Below are 16,205 nucleotides of genomic sequence, written 5' to 3'. Positions count from 1 at the left end.
GGAAGAATCTCTCTCCTCTCTCTCCTCTCTCTCTCCTCTCTCCTCTCTCCTCTCTCCTCTCTCTCTCTCTCTCTCTCTCCTCTCCTCTCCTCTCCTCTTCCCTCCACTCCCCCTGCCTCTTGTCCCTGAATGCTGAATGGCTGATGTTACTAATGGCCCACACGGCCCCTTTATTTGCTATAGGTTTCTCCTGCAAATTCCTTTGTTCAACAAACACTTGCCCAAGATCTCAAATGCCAGGCACAGAAAACTGAGAGCAAAAGAAGACGGAGCCACCCACACTGAGCACACGTTCATGGAAGAAACAGAATGGCAACTAATAATTACAAGGCTGCAAGATAAGAGATCGTGAGGTGTATACACTGTGTTTCAGAAGCACAGGAATGATACTGTTTCTGGGTTGTCTTGAAGTCCTAGTAGGACGTTCCTGTTCGGAGGAATGACCTGCAGTATCTGTTGAGAAACACTGATGCCTTGAGTGGTCTCAGCAAGTAGCTATTTATTTCTACATGCAGCAAAACCTCATAGAGCCTCAGAATGTAGGCAGAGGCAGCCACATGGAGAAAAAGATTGTAGCTCCTGCCCATGAGGGTGGTCATTCCCTTCTAGTGGTTCAGCATTTGTTGTCCATTTGCTTTGTGAAAGTTCATTTTGCACTTACTAAGCCCCAGTTTAGGCACACAGTGCCTTTCTTGGAGGCAACTACATATGGCCCAGTTGGTGCGGAGGAAGCAGAGGAGACAGAGTGAGGCTCCGAGCGGACACTGGAACAGGTGATGATGAGGGGGAGGCAATCCAGACATGAGAAGAAAAGCTGCAATGCTATCTGTGGGTGACTTAGGCCAAATATGGTGGTTCATAGCACTTGAAAGGCAGAGGCAGGAGGATCAGATCAGTTGTATAACAAGTTTGAGCCCAGCCTAGCATTTTGAGACTTTGTTAAAAACAAAAACAAACACACACACACATGCTTTAAGGCTGGGGAGATGGCTTAGTGGGTAAAGAACTTGCCTTGCAAACATGGGTATCTGAGTTCAGACCCACAAAGCTCACAGAAAGGAGGACACCCAGTAGGGTGCATTCTGATACCACAGTGTTCCTAGGGTAAGATGGGGGGTGGAGACAGGAAGATCCCTGAAAGCTCAAGGACCAGATGTCTTGGTGTACACAGCAGTAAACAGGAGCCTGTCTCAAACAAGGTGGAAGGTGAGGACAGACCCACGCTTGTCCTCTGACCTCCACATGCACAGGGGCACATACGCATCCCCACAGAACCACAGGCCCCAGATATCTATGACATATATAAATATATAAATATATCATATATATTATATCATATATATAGTATATATACACACATAATACAGAAGGAAAAAAAAGCCCTTATTATGGCATGGAGGTTAACCTCCAGGATATTGTAAGAGGTCAGGGGCAAGTACCATTGCTTACAATAATGCTGTTGACAGTGACTGAATACTTACTGTGCCAGGTCCTGTCCTAAATGCACTTCATACATTTGATTGCCCGATTCTCATCAAGGCCCCAATAGGGTATTATTACCCCCTGTTTGCATTGTGGAAACTGAAACACAGGGATGTTTCAGAGCCATATCTCAGTCAGGAGCTAGGATGGATATGGCTCATGATATTCCAGGGCCCACAGACCTCACCATGGCACCACAGCTATAGCCCTTGCAGAGTGACCAGGATTCTGACCTATGGAGTTAGGGGACAGGATATTCTAAACCTAGCCAGTAGGATACAGGAAATGCACCATGGTGGGCAATCATAAGCATGAGTTGAAGGTGGGATTTGGGGAACCATGCGTACATGCTAGAAGACAGAAGTTGGGATTGGATTGTGGAAAATAATGAAGACTGCAGAGGTGAACTTTGGGACAAGGTGACACAGTCTTAGGTGGCCTTTGCATGACTCACTGGTGAGTACAGATATAACTAAGGATGGGAACAGTGGAGTATGGCAGGGCATGAAGTTAGAAATCTGTTGTAAGCCTATGCAGGAGATAATTAGTGTCTTTTTGAGGTGATGGCACCAAAATTGAGAGACAACAGGACCTGGGAGAGAAAATATTGGACTGGGGGGAAATTCTGTAGCTCAGAAGTTTAGGTTTGGTGACTCGTTGGCAGTACATTTGTAACAGGAGTAGGTAAGGGTTCACTTTTGGACATTAGAAAAGAGCTTTTCACACGGAGCCCTGCTATCCGTCCTACCCCAAAAGGCATGAGTTGAAAATTTGGTCCCTAGCCTGTTGCACCATCAGGAAAAGATGCAACCTTTGAGGTAGAGCCCAGTGAAAAGAAGTGAGGTCATCACAGTACATCTTAAAGGGAGTGTTTGCAGCCTGGCCCCTTCCTCTCTTTTTTTTGCTTTCTCGCCTCCAAGGAGTCCACAAGCCCCCACTTGCCAGGCACTCCTGCCCAAATGCATTGTGTCATCACAAGGCCAACCACCCATGGACCAAAACCTCAGAAGCCAGGTATTTGGGACAGACCAAACCTTTCCTACTTCCAAGTTGTCTTGGTCATTCTGTCACAATGATGGAAAACTAACCTGACCTCTCATGGCCAGGGAAGATTGAACAAGCCCCCACCATACAATGAATGAGAGCCAGATTCTGGTATGTCTCAAAACAAGAGGGAAGAGTCTTAACCTGCATGGTAGTTGACTGAGTTTCCAAAGGCTGTCTCTTCCAGGTTGTGTCAGAGAACCTGTTCCCTGCCTCACCTCTGGGAAGTTTGCTGGTTTGCTCACAATCACCATCATTTCTTGCTTCTAGATTCTTCACACTGCTCTTTGCCCTCATCTCTATGTGGTATGCTCCCTACGTGTACATCTTCTCCAGCTTTCCCCTTGCAAGGACACTCAGATTGTATCAGGAGCTTATGCTATTCCAACATGACCTTATTCTAGTCCAACCAGTAATTTTTCAACAGCTTTGTTTCCGAAGTGGGTCACGTTCTGAGATCCTGGGGATTGGAAATAGTGGTAGACCTGGACTTAGACTGTAACAGCTGTGAATGAGATGAAGGCTGATGGCACTCAATAGAGCGCCAAGTTTCTGCTGTCCTGAGGCAACTCCCAGGGCTTTACACATAAGCCATCATTGGTTTAAAAGAATCATCAAGTCAATTGGAGCTGAGATCTGTTGACAACTCACTATTGGACCTGCAAATATTTTTAAATGTCCAAGGAAAGGTCAGAGCAAGAATTATTCCTGTGATCAGCACATCCTCTTGGATTCCCAGCTCTAGAACATGAAGATCCCTTCCCCTAACAGAATCTGCCAAACATAAAGAGGAACTCTTGCCAGGATGCATTCCTTCTGGCTAGAGAGCTCTCCCTTGAGGGTGAGCTGCTTAAGAGAAAAACAGGTGATGCTTGGAACAAGCAACCAAGTTCAGGGGCAGCTGATGCCCACATTCAGTGCCCGTTCACTCTTGTTTAGGCTTCTAGCTTTGTCCATAAAATTGCTGACAGTTGGGTTTTGGGTTTGTTCATTTATTTTTGTTTGTAAGACAGGGACTCAGTACATATCCAAAGCTGGCCTCAAACTGAAAGAGATCTTCCTGCCTCAGCCCCCCAAACATTGGAATCATAAGCATATGCTAGCACACACAGCTCACTTAGTTTTAAACTGAAATCCGGGTTTTCCTGCTTGGAAAATGAATGCTAGTACCTTGATGAAGAGAAAAAAAGATAGGAAATACTTTTCCAAATTTATTTTTATCTGGACAAGACATATATCTATTGAGGCCAAGCAGAGTTAGAGGAAAACGCATCAGGATTCAAGGTACAGGATTCTTCCTCCCAAAGAGTCTATCAAGCCAAGGAGGCCAGTGCCACACTGTGTGCATGAGACGACTGAAGATCTAGTCTCACAGAGATGGACCGGTGGCCATGACTGGATCTCAGAGTGCCAATTGGGGCATTTGTGATTCAGAACCAGACCATCCTTAAATGGTTCTTCTGTGATGTTGCATTCATATGGGTCTGTGATGTGCCAATTGGGGCATTTGTGATTCAGAACCAGACCATCCTTAAATGGTTCTTGGGTCTGTGATATTGCATTCATATGGGTATATTCACATTCACACCCTGCTTATATGATTTTCCGGGTTTGAGGCTGGTAGCTTAAGATCTCTCCCTTCACCTCCAGTCTCCATTGCCTTCACAATCTCTGCAGCCTTGAGAATGAGTTTTTCTGAGCTCCTCATTAATTTTTTTACTTCTCTCACTGTGGGAAACCCACAGATATACAGCACTGGGCTCCAAGGCCAAAGAATACTTGGCAAGCCACCTCCACATCCAGTAGTAAGCTTCAGAGACATCCCTCAAGGGATTTTGACAGGTAAGATGCCCAGTCCCTGCACACAATCTAATTATAAGTTTTCCATAAGACCTTGGTAAAAATTCCATGATGTCCCATCATCCATATATGCAGCAAATTGTTCTTTTTTTTAATTGGGTGTTAAATTAGGAATAACAACATGATGCTGGGAGACCAGGAAGATCATTTGGCATAGCTGTAGCTGGCTGTGTGGCCTTGAATGAGTGAACTCAACTGTCTGAACATCACTTCATCTTAGGCTGGACCATTTCCAGGGTCCTGTTGTGTTAGGCTAGACCCTCTCCGGGATTCAGTTACATCTAACCTGCTTAGCATTTTCATGATGCTTTGACCTGTACCTCAAGTGTAAGGAAAAAATCATTTTCAAAATATTTTATTTATTATTTTTATTTTGCGTGTATGAGTGTATTGCCTGCATGTATGTAAGTACACCTGTGTCATGCAATGCCTGTGAAGGTCAGAAGAGGGTGTCAGATCCCCTGGAACTGGAGTAGGATGGTTGTTAGCTGCCCGTCATGTGGGTGCTGGGATTCGAACCTGGGTCCTCTGCAAGAACAGTCAGTACTTTTAACAACTGAGCCCTCTCTCCAGCCTGGAAAAATCATTTAACAATTTTCCACAGTGCCACTATTTCCCCAACCTCAAGTAACCTCTGTATGTTGAAATATTTAAAAAATTAACTTGTACCTAGCTTTATGTAAGAAATATGCTGTACCAAGGCTGGATATGTGAGTCAGTAAAGTACTTGCCCAAGATACATAAATCTCTGAGTTCAATTCCCAGCACCCCATAAAAACACATGGTGATTTAAGGTCATTCTTAGCTATACAACAAGATCAACGCCAGTCTAGGCTACGAAGGAAGGAAGGAAGAAAGGAAGGGAGGGAGGGAGGAAGGAAGGAGGGAATTGTTCTATACGAAAATCTTAAAACAGTCCTTTGTCCAGCCTTGGACAGTGTCTCTTGACCTTGAATGTTGTAGCCACTGCTTTTCACATGACTCACGCATCCCAAATAATCATCATTCCCAGTTCAGAAGATTTGAATGTGTTTCTTAGGATCCTTTTAAAAAGTTATTTCAAAGGGCTATAATCTGAGGTTTTGTAGCGTAGAGTGGTGCAGAGACATCTTCAGTGAGGCTGGAGTCTCACAAGCTTTGAACTTCCTCAGCTGGCAAATTAGCCCCATCAGCATTTTACCTGGCTGGTTTAATTGGAACTGGTGTGTACGGAGTCAAAATGATAAAGGTTTGCATTGATTTCATTCATTCACAAACCATATCAGTGGTCACATGATTTCTTTCTGTAAAATCTTCTAAAATGGGATAGCCTTCTGAATATAGACAGTCTTCCATGTGCCAGTAATTCAAATACTCAGTTAACAAAATGGGAAAAAAACTGGTTTCCTCCTCTTGGCACCACCTATCTGTGCTGTCTAGAAGTAATTACCTTGGTAATGAGCTCTTTGGACTGGGAGCCAGGAAGTCTGTCTCTGTCAAACAACTCCCTTACATTGTCCTTGAGGACAATAAAAAGTGTCATAAGAAGGAAAATATTTTTTAAAACCAGTGGTCCAGAGAGATGGCCCTGTAGGTAAAGTGCTGGCTGCTCAGGCATGAGGACCTGAGTGCAGAACGCTAGTACACACATAAAAGTTAGGCATGGCAGTACACACCTGTAATCCCAGTACTGGGAGGCAGAGACAGGAGGATCCTAGAGGCTTGGTAGCTAGCCATTCTGGCTAAAGCAGTGAGCTCCAGGTTGAGAGACTGAGTCCCCCAAACACCTGGATCCAAAGACTTCTGGCTTCTACATCTACACACCCAGCCATACACACCAAGAAAAGAGAGAGAGAGAGAGAGAGAGAGAGAGAGAGAGAGAGCCCAATGGAAAAGAAAAATAAGTGGCCTGCAAGATAAGATGGCTCAGCAGGTAAAGGTGCTTGCTGCCAAGCCTGACGCCCCTGAGTTCAATCTCCAAATATGGTGGATGGAAAGAACTGACTCCTACAAGTTGTCCTCTGACCTCCATCTGCACATCATGGCACAGAAGTCTATGCACATAGACAATAAACAAATATAAGTTAAAATTTAAAACAAATAGGCATTAGGGTGAAGTAGCACAATTATGGCAGAATTTTTCCTCCCCTAAAGTTTCTGTCCTCCTTGGTTGGAGCTTTTTGTGAAAGGAAACTTGTAATGTCTTGCTTCTATGACTAATAGAAAACCAAAGCAATTTTAGACTGAGCTAAAAATAAAAACATTTTTAGGAAAATGTAGTAGACACCTATTGAAAGACAATTTATTACATCAATATTAAATGAGAATGTGGGGGCTGGAGAAATGGCTCAGCGGTTAAGAACACTGTCTACTCTTGCAGAAGACCTAGATTGGTTCCCAGCACCAACATGGCAGCTAGTAAGTGCCCTTAACTCCAGTTCCAGGAGATCTGTGCCCTCTTCTGACCTCTACAGGCATTGCACAACATAGGTGCACCTACATGTAGGCAATACACTCATACACATAAAATAAAAATAATAAATAAAATATTTACATGAGAGTGTGTAGAATAAACAATGTTTTCTTTATTGGAGTGGAGAGTTATGCATAGTTCAGCCTTTGAGATGCTGGGTAAAAAAATCCCAAGACTGTCACTCTTTTCATAAAGGGCTGGAAAATAAAACAGTGGGTTAAAGCAGTAACTACTCTGAGCAGAACTCTGCTGGAATGTGAAGTCCTTCGTGTAACCCCACTGTACTTCCTGAACTGGATTTTACTTGTAGATGAACTGACAAAGGCCCTTGGGGCCTGGTTTTCTCATGTATGAAGTGAAGAGCTCAGAATAGATGGTCTCAGAGACTCCTGGTAGCTATAATAGTCTTTGGTTTTATATCAACATAGTTGGATAAAACACATCGAATTTTATTAAGCACTTTCTCAGTTGCATTTAAATTTGGTAGCAGCCAAAATGATAGATACAATATTGACCTTTTAGCAGAAATATCCCCCTTTGTACAACTCCTCAATGATTGCTTTTGTTTATAACTATTTGAAAGTACTGGAAATGCCATCTAAAAGCTTATTTAAATGTGAAGCCAAAGGGAAGTATAGCTTGTCCCTTGAAAGGATACAGCTGATGGTCGATGGTTCACTGTGAATGCATAAGAACCTGGGTTCAGATCCATAGCACCCGTGTAAAACATTGGATGATGGGATGTGCCTGTCACCCTAGCACTGGGCAGAGCGGAAAACAGGAAGATCCTTGGAGCTTGCTGGCCAGCCAGACTAGCCAATCAGTGAGCACCAGGTTTAGTGAGAGACCCTGCCTCAAAAACTTTGGTAGAGAGTGATAGCACTCCCAGAGAGAGAGCAGTGAGAGAGGGGGGGGGAGAGAGGGAGAGAGAGAGAGAGAGAGAGAGAGAGAGAGAGAGAGAGAGAGAGAGAGAGCTGTAGCCATAGGCTCTGCTAACAAGGACCTAGGAAAACAGTGACAAATGATGTGCCCCTCAGCACTGACAGTTTCTTTCCTAGAGTAATAGTTCATAGAGAGCATTCTTGCCACACCTTCTTTCCAGAAAGAACAGGCTTGTCTACTTAATAGAAGAGAGCAGTCAAGGCACAGCTTGTGGAGGTTCCACTGTGGCCTCTTTCCAACTCCACAGGATTTTCCTCTGACCTCTGGTCATCCTGGCCCCTTCTTCCTTCTTCTCCATTGCCTCTTTGTTTTCCTTCTCCATCACGCTGTGGCCAGCGGCTCTGGGGACATCACTGGCCCAGTCAGCCCTGGAGGTAGCTGGCCATGTTTCTTAGGTCCTAATTATGCTAGAGGGGAAATACTATTAACTAACAATTCTGTGCCCAGGAAAACCACCATTCAGGTGAGATGATGGTATGCTCATCCATACAGTCTAAAGAGTCTACCATGAAGGATGTTCTGTAAAAGAAATGTGAGACAGTAAAATTCAGGAAGAATCTGGAAGCCATGAGAAAGGATGAGACTCAGGAAGCAACAGTGACGACACTGACTTCATTTTATAAATGCAGATGACTATTCATTCTTAAAAGAGATAAAAGTAATTAGTATGGGCAGTTTGAGAGTTATCTTTCAAAAACGCACCAGTGTGCTAGTTAACGACATATAAAACAGGAGGGGGTGAGCTGAGTAACAATGTCCTAAGTTCCCTGTTTTATTCAGGAGGAGGAGAAAGGAAGAAGGATTTCATCTTGAAGTTTCTTAGTAAATGCATTAAACATTTAAGAACGGAAATGGAATGTGTAACTTAAACCAGTGAAAGGGGAGGAAAACGAAACCTTAAACACTCCAAATGACAGTGAAAAATAAGGGGAAATGGTAGGAAAATCATGGCAACTGACATGCAGCCAAAAACATAAGTAAATCCAAATATATCAGTAATTACTGTGCATGCACATAGATCTTCTATGTATATCAGCTAAAAAATTGTCATTGTTAAAAAAATGCTTCACAAAGTCCAAATATACAGCAGCTGTAAAATATATTTAAAGCCTAAGGAAGTGGGAAAGTTTAAAATAAAAGGGCATAAAAGATAGACCAAACAACATTTTTATTTTGTTAAGATTTACTTTTATTTTTATGTTTGTATGTATGAGTGTATGTGCCACATACATGTGTGAGTGCCCTTTGGATGCCAGAGGAGGATATTGGATCCCTTGGAGCTGGAGTTACAGGAATTGTAAGCAGCCCGACGTGGGTACTGGGAACAGAATTCTCATGATAGGGCATCAAGCATTCTTAACCACTGAGCTATCTCTCCATCTCCTTGCCCAATATTTTTAAAGAACACAGTTTACATTAATATCATGCAAAATATATGGTAAAGCCCAAGTGTTGTTAAAGTAGATTCCTTATGTGTTGATAAGAGCAAATTTTCTAGGAAGATAAACAGTTCAATGTGTATGTCCACGTGCACATATATAACTTGATAGTCTCAAAAACGTACAGAGCAAAAGTTAGTAGAATTTGAGGGCAAATGAACAAATCTGTCATGTATCTCTCAAGAACTGATAAATGAAGCTGAAAAAATGAAGTCAGAGTATAGATTGTTTGAAAATCTAAAGACAAATGTGTTTTATGGGTTAGGGAATAAATTCCGTTCAATATTAAATATTTAGAGTGACTGAGAATATACAAACCGCATGTCATACACTTGTGAGATCTGGCTAAAGCTGCGGACAGAGGACAGTTAACCTTGAGTGTCTATGACAGAAATGAAGAGAACTGAATTGAGACCAAGTTAATGGACCAGAAAACAATGAGGCAGTAAGTCCATGAAGCCTGAAAGCAGTTATTTGAAAAGGTTTAAAAAACTACCCAAAGTCCTTACCCAAAGGTACAAGTTTTCTAATGCTAGAAATAGAACACAGCCAGTGAGTTCACATTTTGAATAAAAGGAGAAACAAAGAATAGTTGCCAAAACTTGAAAATCTGAGTTTAAGAGAAAATTTCTTAGAATAATATTCCATTGTGTAAATGTACCAGACTTTCATCATCTACCCATCAACTGATGGACATCTAGGTTGTTTCTAATTTCTGGCTCTAATGAAAATAATATAAATTGCCAAAATGGACACTATTAGAAATGGAAAATCCAAATCACCTGTACCCAGTATACAGCCCAATGAGGAATTCAAAACAATCTTTGTTGTGGGCCAGCAAGATGGCTCAGGTGGTAAAGGCACTTGCTACCAAACCTTAAGACCTGAGTTCTATCCCTGGGTCCCAACCATGTGCTCCCACAAATAAATAAATAAATAAATAAAATTCAAATATTTTTACTGAGCTTTGTGCATCTCAAATAACAGATCTTAATCAAATTTAGATCCCCTCCTCCATCCATGTCCCACTCCAGCACCCCCACAGAATTTCATGCATTCTGTCATATATCTCTAGTCAAACATTTATACCCAGATGTCCCTTGGTGCAAGTTGATCCACTGGCGCCTACTTAGCATATCTTAAAGAAGATATACTCTCCCTCACCCTTCAGTAGTAATCAGTTGCCAATAGCTCCTCGGCTATGGTTAGGGCCTGCTGTCCATTTCCGTAGTTCTATGCTGGGATTTTGTTTAACTGAGTCGGCATGGATCTTGTGCATGCTGTCACCACTGCTACAAGTTCATATGAGCAAGTTCCCAGAGGCCTGAAAACTTCTGTTTCCTTATGTTCATGTACCAACCCTGGCTTACAATCTTTCGGACACATACTCTGGAGTCTCTTATTCTCTAAAACTTGGACAGTTGTATGCATCGCACTCGGTTGTATAAGGAAGCTCCGCTGATGAGAGTCGAGGGATGTGTTAGTATTCGCCCTACCCCTTGTTCCTCTATGCTCCATGAACCTTAGGTGTCAAGATTCCACTGTAGATGTGTCACTTAGGGCTGGACATCTCTCAGACATGTATTTTCTGTGTATGACCGGTTGTGGAACTCTGTAACAGCCAAAGATGTTGCAAAAAGAAGCATCTTTGATGAGTGGTGTACAGTATACTTGTCTGTAAATACAATGATCCATATTTAACATACAAAAATTTCATTTGTCTAGAGATGACAGAGATAGGGCTTTCTCTAGGATCTATGACCTCTCCAGCCATATGTATTTGGCTATATCTATAGAGCCACTCATGAGTTCCCTCCCATTGAGAGGGCTTTAAGTCCAATTTGATACCTGTTGATTACCCCATGGATAACAGTGCCACTACTGCACCAAATAGAGATGGTTTGCTGTGCCAATCATTGTGGTCATTAGGCTTTAGAGCCAGGTTGGACCATTGATTTTCTCCTTTAGCAGCTTGCGTAGTATCCTTTAGAACTATGAGAGCTCGTCTTCAGGGTGAAGGCTTCCAGTTCAGTTCCAGGTTCATTGCTCCAAGCCTTATATCCAAAGTATGCCCTGTCGTCAGTAAAGGGTCTTACCTTCAAGTTCTGGGAGGTAATCAAGGGCTGTAGCAATAACTTGTGTTGGGGGGGAGTCTCTTGGACTACTCTGACCAACAATTCATAGGGAAATTTCTTCTGTCTGGCACTGTTTCTTGTTATAGAGCCTTCAGGTATACACATGTTCAGATATTATATGTGTATTTTTCAAAGGGGGGCAGTTATTATATTTTCCTCTGGCTTTTTGCTCCTCTTAGCCTTTATTATCTTTCCTCTCTTTCTCCCTGCCTAACCTCCCTCCTCCCTCCCCAGTTTAAGTACCCCCATTTTCCCCATGATAATACCCGTCTCCTATCATCACCCCCTCTGGAGTTCTTTCTTCCCCTTTATCCCTATGGTTCATTGTATGTCCTTCCCTCTTCCCTTCCCAATTGAATACCCCCATTTCCCCTTTGGTAACATCTGTTTCTTACTATCCTCCTCTCTCAGCCCTTTCTTTCCCTTTGTCTCCTTGGTTCCTTTCCATTTTCCTGGCCCTGCTGTTACACCAGGATATATACTCACATATAAGGGATTGTTCCTAAGATCCATAAATGAGGGAGAACATATGTCACGTGCTTCTCGGTTATACTATACTTCACTAAGTATAGCAGTTTCTAGTTCCATTAATTTACCTGTAAATTTCATGATTTCATCTTTTCTTACTGCTGAGTAGAATTCCATTGTATAAATGTACCACATTTTCATCAGTCATTTGTCAGTTGAGGGACATTTACGTTGTTTCCATTTCTTAGCTATTGTGAAAAGAGCAGCAACAAACATGGATGAACAGATATCTCTGCAGTAGAATGAGTCCTTTGGATATGTGGCAAGGAGTGGTATAACTGGATCATATGGTAGGTTCATTTTAGTTTTTTAAGAGTCCTCCACACTGCTTTCCACAGTAAGTGCATGAGTTTGAAATCCCACCAGCAGTGAATGAGCACATCCTCCCTTTCTCCACATCCTCATCAGCATGTAGTATCTTTTGTTCTCTTGATCTTAGCCAGTCCAACTGGGGTAAGATGGAATCTTAAAGTGGTTTTGATTTGCATTTCTCTAATTACTAAGAACTCTCCGTTCATGTCCATCTTTGTATTGTGTTGCTTATTTTCTTGTTTGTTTTTTTGAGTTATTTGTATGTTTTGGATATTAATCCTCTGTCAGACATGAAGCAGGTGAAGATTTTCACTTACTCAGTGGGTTTCCTCTTCATTTCCTTGATTGTTTCTTTTGCTGTACAGAAGCTTTTTAGTTTAGTGAGGTCCTGTTTATCAGTTGCTGACCTTAATGCCTGAGCAGCTGATGTCCAATTTATAAAGTCCTTTCCTACACCTATGTCTTGTAAGGTACTGCCTATGTTTTCTTCTGCAGTTTCAGACTTTCAGGTTTGAGGTCTTTGATTGATTTGGAGTTAGCTTTTGTGCAGGGTGAAAGATTAAGTGTCCAATTTCATTCTTCTATAGGTGGAGATTCCATTTTGCCAGCACCATTTGTTGAAGATGCTGTCTGTATTCTTGGCACTTTTGTCAAATATCAGGTGTCTGAAATTGCATGTAATCATGTTTGGGTCGGCTATTATGTTCCATTAATCTCTCTGTGTGTGTGTGTGTGTGTGTGTGTGTGTGTGTTTCCTCCAGTATGGTGCTATTTTTATAACTATAGCTCTATAAATGTAATAAATCATATAAATGAACTTAAAGACAAAAGTCACATCATTGCCTCAATAGATGCAGAAAAGATCTTTGACAAAATTCAACTTTCATTTGTGTTAAAAGTCCTAGAGAGAATTGTACTGGAGGGAACATATCTCAACATAATTAAAGCTATACACAACAAACCCACAATCAACATCCTTCTAAATGGAGGAAAACTGGAAGCATTCCCACTAAAACCAGGAACCAGACAAGGCTGTCCACTATCTCTGCTCCTTTTCAATATAGTGCTTGAAACTCTAAATAGAGCAATAAGACAAGAGAAGGAATTCAAAGGCATACTAATTGGAAAAGAAGAGGTCAAATTATCACTACTTATACATGGTATGATTTTATACAAAAGAGATCCCAAAAATTCCACCATAAAACTGCTAGAAAAGATCAATACTTTCAGCAAAGTGGTAGGTTACAAAGTCAGGCATGGCTGTGAGTGCCTGTAACCCAGCATTGGGGGTGGAGACAGGTAGATCCTAGAAGCTCTCTAATCAGACAGTTGACCTGAAATGGGAAGTTTCCAGTTCAATGAAAGACCCTGCCTCAAGGAAATAGGTGTAGAACAACAGGAAATACCCAGCATCTTGCTCTGGTCCCCAAGTGTACATGCACAGACACACACAGACTCATTTGCATTCACCACACACACACACACACACACACACACAGACTTAGTTCAATAGGCTGGGTATAGTTTACTGGTAGAGTGCTTCTCTACATGCACAGTGCCCTAGGTTTAATCTACAACAAACAAAAAAAAAAATGAGTTGAATTCATATTTATAGCAGCTAATGATGACAAGAAAACATAATTTTTAAGAGACTTTTTTTTTGGAGTACTGGGATTTAAAGCATGCACCACCATGCCTGACTTAAGAGAGCCTATTCTTGACAACCCAAAAGAACAACAATAACAGACCCCACCAAACACAAAAGCCCAGTGTTCACTCAGACTGTGACTGGCTTCCATTCCAGCTTAGCCCCAAAGGACCTGGTTTTTCATATTGCCCTCGCAGGAGAATCTTGGCTCTCCTGAGACTTCTCTACAGTGTCTGTACTGGGATGGTTCTGTTTCCCATTGGCCATCTACCCCTCCCCAGCCTTTATTAAATAGCTGATATGCATTGGATATGTGGCTTGATCTAGCACCTGGTTAACATGTTACCGTCTCTCAGAGCCCACACCCCTCTCTAGATACAGGTCAGTCATCTCTGTTTTGACCCCAGTTTCTGTATGTCTCTCCCTCCCTTCCTCCCTCCCTCCCTCCCTCCTTTGACTCTCTGTCTGTGGTCATCTCTTCTTCATCCCACTTTCACACTAATTCAGGAGCACTTTAAGAACAGAGCATGTCACAGGATGTGATGGCATTCAGCTTTAATCCCAGCCCTCAGGAAGCAGGGGCAGGCAAATCTCTGGGAGATCAAGGCCAGTCTTGTCTGCATAGTGACTTCCAGGAAGGCTGGGACTAGGGATACCCTGTCAAAAAAGAAAATAAAATAAACAAACAAAAAACAGAGCATGCCACCTGAGCTGTGGCATCGCTACCTGCCAGTGCCCTCCCTTTTGCGGTCAGCATCACTCGCTTTAGCTCGCTTCTGTGTGAGGCTGAGTAGTCACAGTCATAGGGAGTGGGCTCTGCCTTTTTTTCTTGTCAGTTACAGTTAAATGTAATAGTTTTAACCAAGAGAGAGGAAAGAGGGGGGAAGATGGAAGTGGGGAGGGGAGGGGGATGAAGGAAAGAAAAGAGGAAAAGAAGGGGAAGGAAGGGAATGGGGGAAGAGAGGGGAGAGAGAGAGAGAGAGAGAGAGAGAGAGAGAGAGAGAGAGAGAATTCTTGGATGCACAGACTAGCCTAACCTCATTGCTACATTCTACTCAGGAACAGGCAGATAAGATTAGGAAATAAAGCTACCCATAAGTAGATCATCCAGGGATCTGAGTGAGTGGAGGGTAAAAGTGGAGAGTGGAAGGGCATGACCTTGAACTTGGAACTGTACTAAATCTTAGCTATTCAAGCGGATTATTTTTGAAGTTGAAGTTTTCTGTTAGCAAAAGGGCTCACAAGACTAACTAGGTAAGGCATCAAAGGCAGAATTGGGCTTTGATGCATTGTCTTCATGGCACGTCAGGTAAGTACAAGAAAGCTGCTGGATAGGAAGCCTTGAGACCTCTGAAACTCAGAAGGTAGCAGGGAGATCTTTTGGTATGCAAGTACTGCCCCACACTCTGACAATCCGAGCTGGGAAAGACCTCTTCTCTCACTCTCACATGTGCCTTTGTTTAAACCTCATCCTCTCAAATGCAGGCGTTTGAGTTTTCATGCCACTCCACAGTCAGTATATTCAGACAGCCTGCGGGGGTTAAAATGAGGAAGTTTCCAGCCCATATTCCAGTTTGGTTCCCCCCCTCCCTTTTTACCAACACACTTTGCTGGATAGAAATCAAGTCGATAAGTAGAGGAATAGATTGAATCCTTTTTCCCCACTCCTTGCTATTAATTCTGGTATCCTAGGAGTCAAACAAGGAATCAACTTATTCACAAGAACCTGTGAAGGAGAAAAGAAATTTCCTGTTTTGATTAGAGATTGCAATGGTTAATTAGAAATACCTGTGCAGCCCTGAGGGGACACAGCCAGAGAGGGAAGGCTTCCCACACATTTCATTTTTTCTTCTTAAACTTAGATATACTTGGAAGCTTCTGGGAGAAGCAGATTCAAACTCATGACAGTGTGGGTGCAGTTTACCCATTGAACTTGAGAGGCCCTGGACATGCTAAAGAGTCAACACTGCACAGCAAAGGAAAGAGTGTGAAGAATGGCTCCATAAGAGCAGAAGAGCTGAACCAGAGTGCTAGAGCATGCCTGCTTCCCAGCACCTCGAAGTAGAGGCAGGAGGATCAGGAGTGCAAGGTGATGCTTAGCTACATAGCGAGTGAGAGGCCAGTCTAGGATGCAGGAGACCCTGCCCTTAAAAAACAAACAAACAGGGCTAGAGAGGTGGCTCAGTAGTTAAGAGCACTGACTGCTCTTGTAGAAAACCCAAGTTCAATTTCCAGCTCCCACATGGCACCCACATGACAGCTAACAACAGTCCTAGGGGATCCAGTGCTCTCTTCTGACCTCCGTGGGCATTGCATAACACAGACACACTTTCATACATGCAGGCAATACACATACACAGAAA

At 42.6% G+C, this 16,205-nt stretch overlaps 1 protein-coding gene and 1 long non-coding RNA gene across 11 annotated transcripts in view; one reads left to right on the top strand and one right to left on the bottom strand.

Annotated features, from left to right (window-relative positions):
- The window catches only part of Phactr1 (phosphatase and actin regulator 1), a 580,961-nt gene that overhangs the window by 334,566 nt on the left and 230,190 nt on the right, over positions 1–16,205 (top strand). The gene's annotated exons all lie outside the window — the stretch shown is intronic.
- LOC115070113 overlaps positions 13,330–16,205 on the bottom strand; it is a 12,468-nt gene continuing 9,592 nt past the window's right edge. Inside the window, exon 3 of the long non-coding RNA XR_003849304.1 lies at positions 13,330–14,499. This is a non-coding gene — a long non-coding RNA (uncharacterized LOC115070113). The remainder of the gene's footprint in view (positions 14,500–16,205) is intronic.

The sequence above is a fragment of the Nannospalax galili genome, unplaced genomic scaffold (assembly GCF_000622305.1).
Source record: "Nannospalax galili isolate Female #2095 unplaced genomic scaffold, S.galili_v1.0 scaffold72, whole genome shotgun sequence".
Lineage (NCBI taxonomy): Eukaryota > Metazoa > Chordata > Mammalia > Rodentia > Spalacidae > Nannospalax > Nannospalax galili.
The sequence above is the reverse complement of the archived record's forward strand: the minus strand, read 5'-3'. Positions and strand labels throughout refer to the sequence as shown.